We start from the raw sequence: 5146 nt of genomic DNA, 5'->3' as shown, positions 1-5146 counted from the left end.
AAATGTAGGAAAATAACATGATTTACGCGATAAACACTTTAAAACCCGAATCCTACAACTTTAATCATTATACAGTTGCACTTTTAAATTAGGGTCTTACATGTTAGGGTTTATTACAAGCGGTTGGAAATTTGTATCCATGTGCTGAACACAGACATTGCCTAAGACATATTCATGGCAATATGAAAGGACGGTTTAGAGGTGCGGAATATAAGAACCATTTGTGGAGGTGTGCTAGTGTGATAACAGTTCCTGAGTTTGAACAAGATATGCAACAGTTGAAAGAGTTTGATAATGCAGCCTATGTTTGGTTAACTGATATCCCTCCTCATCAGTGGGTTATGAGTCACTTTACTAGTAGGGCAAAAGTGATGTATTGCTAAGTAACATGTGTAAGGTTTTCAACAGATGGTTAGTAGATGCAAAGGATTGTGAAGCTCACAAGGACTGTGAATGTTAAAAAGGTCATTTCCAAGTTCGATGGACCGTTAACTCCTGCAGCCACCAAATTGTTTTAGAAGATTAAAAGTGAAGCTCACAAGTGTACTGTTTTATGAGGTGGAAACCAAACATACCAAGTTAGTGGAGAAGGGCATGAGCAGTTTGTAGTTGATATGGGTACAACGTCTTGTGCATGTAGAAAGTGGGAAATTACTGGAATACCTTGTAAGCATGCTATTGCAGTTTTCTATAACATGGTAGAAAATGGTATGGAACATGGTGAACTAAAATCGTGGGTTGTTCGAGGTGGTACACACTGCTAACACCAAAAAAGGCACCCACTCCTGGTCGACCAAAGAAAAAGGGATGTCTGCAACTGAGGTGCATGAGACTGTTGCAGGTGGTAAATTGGGTACACAAGGTATAAGTACAACTTACGTTGACTATTTTATGTAATATATTTACAATTATGACATTTACTTTGTGATTTTGTAAACAATAAGGAAGTTGAAGAAATGTAGAAAATGTGGTACTTATGGCTACAATAAGAGAAGTTGTGATAATGGGGCATCAACAAGTGGTGGTGAAAGTTTGAAGAAGGGGAAACAATCAACAGGAAGGTGGACAAAAGACATGATAAAAGAGAAAACTTCTCCAGTGAATAAAAATAGGGGTCGTGAAAAAGGGAAGCAGAAGATTTGAATGATGCTGCTATTATGTTATGTTTGTAGTTGTCTTAATTTTAAGTTAAACTTGTTATGGTAGTTTTGGTAACTTGTGAATCTACATATGGTAATGTGGCATGTATAATGTATTTTGGTAATGTGGCATGTCTTTTATAAAGTTGTTATGCCATATTGTATGAATGATGAAACTATGTATTTTGGTGATTTGATATGCCACTTTGTATGAGTGATGGAACTAATTTATTTGTCATGGTACGCATATTTTCAGGTTACTAGTTTTACAATGCTGTTAGTCATGTTGTTAAGAATACATGTTGAATGTGGCATGTATAGTGGCATATTTTGGTAACTTGGTTTTTCAATGTGCAATGTTGATAATATTGAATATGTTGAATGTGTAATGTTGTTAAGAATACAGAAAACAAAGTGTACATTTGGGTTCAATATAACAAACTTCATTCCATTAATTAGAAACACAATGTGATGCATTACAACATTACAAAAAACGATCCAAAGTACAAAACACAAATCAATTACTAAAATAAAACATAGCAAACACAACCCATATGACAATCAACATAATCTTCAACTTCGTCACTATTTTTTCTGAATTTCTAAGCTTTTCATCAGCATCAATTTTGGCATTCGTAAGTGCAGCTATGTCATTCACTGTATTTGGAGGATCATACCAAGCAAAGAACGAGCAAGTCGAGGTCTACACCAAAAGAAAAACATGAATTAGTAAATACAAGGTTGGAGTAATTACCTTTTTTGATTTACACAAATCTGTAGAGAATTTATTACAGAGTATAGAAACGAATTTATTACCTTTTTTCGCAAGTAGAGAATCGACGTCCTGGTTTGGCTTCAGTGGTTGAAATTCGAATGACACATGCTCGCCCACACCAGCAATACACTAATAATGATTTAGGGCTCCAATTTTGCTTTCAAAAATTTTGAGATAATTCTAGGGTTCTTATGTTGGGAGTTTGATTTGGTGTAATTGAGTTATAAATAAAGTATACAAGCACGTGAGGCTCTTAAATGATGAAAAATGATAAACTGGACAAAAATACCCATCACGTGTAACTCACATGATGTCACTTAACGGTCAATATGGACGGCCGGTTGACAGAGGGATTCGGAATGCAAAATTTTGATAATAAAGGATATTAAAGGAAAACATCCATGGGACGTTGTTAGCAATTTGGGGTATAATATAGGGACTAACGGAGTAGAAAAATCAAATTTTTTCACAAGATAACTCTTAACTATAGAATAATGAAACTCCATGAGGTGTTTTGTATTATATGTCAACTTGATTACAAATATGCATCCTACAAACCTAATAAACTTTAATGAACTGTGCTCGTATATACATGAGCTCATTCTAATACTCTAATACTCTTCCGCAATTATAGCAGGAGAATAATATTAACGCTCAAACTGAAACGTAAATACATAAATTTGTATACTCCGTACTAACCAATGAAACTTATAAAATGATGAAACTAGATATATAACTAATGTTTTCATCCCTCAAAGTTATTCTTCATTTGAGTGCCTTGTTTTTCTTTCTTTTATTTTTGTTTTCTGAAATGAACAAGATAGACAACTATTAACAGAAAAATAAGGAAATCATTCCCTCGTCTCATATTGATAGTCTAATATTTCTTTTTGTGTTGTTCCAAATTAATAGTCTACTATTATAAATAGATCAAATAATAACATAGATTTCATTTATGCCCATACCTTTTTCATATAATACAAAAATGATGGATAAAAACTAAAAAGTGGTAAAACTGTAAAGTTAAAAAGATACATGTTATAGGAGTTTATGACTGGACTTATGTACCTACAAAACTTAATTACCAAATCAATGTATTTTGAAAAATATATACCAAACTAATATACATTCTATTTTCGGTGGATATATTTACATTTTACATATAACAACAATTTGAATTTACTTTGTATATACTTTTACTTTTTTTTCTTCAACTTATTACTTTGTATATACTTTTAATAATAATAATAATAATAATAATAATAATAATAATAATAATAATAATAATAATAATAATAATAATAATAATAATAATAATAATAATAATAATAATAATAATAATAATAACTTCTCTTTTATAATTTTTTAGATTAGATTTAGAGTTCTTATCCGTCTTTCATCAATTCATGCTTAGATATAACCTAACAAGATAAGAACCTCAAACTTATATTTGGTACACTAAAAAACTAAAAAACAATCGAAGTATAAGTTCAAAATCAGTTACAAAATCAAACAACAAACTACTTAATACTTCCAATGAAGAATGAATGTGATGGCAGTATGTTAGTATACTGCAGTTTTCATGCTAACATTCTACAACCAGTGGCGAATCTAGGATCATAAGTCAATGGGGTCCTCAATTTTTTTTCAATAACTTACTTGAACGAAAGTTTAATATGTCGGGTAGGGTCGGGTCGGTTCATTACGAACACCATTAAACAAAAGTATAATATTATTATCATTAATACAAAAATATCAACCCATTCAATCTACAAAATACCAAATGCAACTTTTTACTTTTGTCTATCCGGTTTTATACGATAAAATTCATCCATTATTGCTTCATTGCTAATAACTTCTAATACAATAAATTATTCTTGAGAATGAGAGTTTTAATATTATATTATAACTTATAAATAATGATCATTAGAATCATGACTTTTAATTTGGTTGAAGAAAAAAATTTATTAAAGAAAATTCAAGAGTAAGCTGAAAAGTTGTCTTGATTGCTTAACTAAAAACAAAAAATGAAAAAAGAATGTTCATTTTGGATAATGGGTATCAAATAAAATAAATAAGAAGTGCACGTGTGTGTAGTGCGGTGGGTCTCAACAAAAATAGAGTTGGTTTACCATAAATTTATAAATTATAAAAATTATGGGGTCATACGATTATATTTAGCGGTGTCCTGTACAATTTTAAATTATCGTTTCTAAAAAAAATTTCTTAACTAATAGTGTCACGGGATCCTATGGTTTTCATGCTAGGTTGCCCCTGACAACATACTACAGTCTTTCATTAATTACTAACACAAACATCCATATGACAATAAATTGAATGTACAAGAAATATGAAAGTGATTGACTTAGAAACAACTAGTACCTACACATATTGCTTAATCTTATATTAGTTTACGTAGCGCTTAACGGTGAGTGATTGAACTGCCAGAAGAAGCACGATGATTAGCCGTGATGATTAGCCGTGGGAGGACCGTAGTCGGTAAAAATTGCGAACAAAGGAACGTGAAAGGGATATAATAATAGCTGTAGGGTGTTTACATATGGTATGACTGTTTCATAATTTTCCTTTATTTTTATTTTTTTAAAGAAAAGCCTTTTTAAAGATAAATAAGAATAAGATATGCATGAGTTAGGGATATATTTTTTAAGGTACATGAGTTTAGTAAAATATATATATATATATTTTTTTTTGTCTGTGGACTATTAATATGAGATGGATGGAGTAATATATAACTAAAAATAGTATGGAGTAGGTTTGGAAAATATCTACAAAAAATTTAATAAAAAATGTACAATCAACAAAGAAAGTTTTTTTTTTTTTTTTTTTTTTTTTTAGGAAAGAGAATAAGATAAACTAAGAAAGAAGTTGATATAAATATAAATACTTAATATAGATCTTGACAAATTTGATTGGAAGTCGAAGAAAAAATATGATGCGGGTAAAATGAAATTGAAGGGAAGAAATACTTATTTTCTAAGTGGTATATCAGTGATTATTCTTATTTCTTATTTTTTTAATTTTAAGACCACTCCCAACCATGACGTACTTCCTCCTCATGACACACCGCCACATCAGCGTCACATCAGCTTTCTCTCTCCATTTATTTTTCACTTCCTCTCCATCACACACTACTACCAACCATGACATCATTCCTCCCCATCGCATGGCCCCACATTTTTTTATTAATATCTATTACTATTATTATTATTAT

This window comes from Rutidosis leptorrhynchoides, chromosome 1, assembly GCF_046630445.1.
Source record: "Rutidosis leptorrhynchoides isolate AG116_Rl617_1_P2 chromosome 1, CSIRO_AGI_Rlap_v1, whole genome shotgun sequence".
Lineage (NCBI taxonomy): Eukaryota > Viridiplantae > Streptophyta > Magnoliopsida > Asterales > Asteraceae > Rutidosis > Rutidosis leptorrhynchoides.
Note: the sequence above shows the minus strand (reverse complement) of the source record.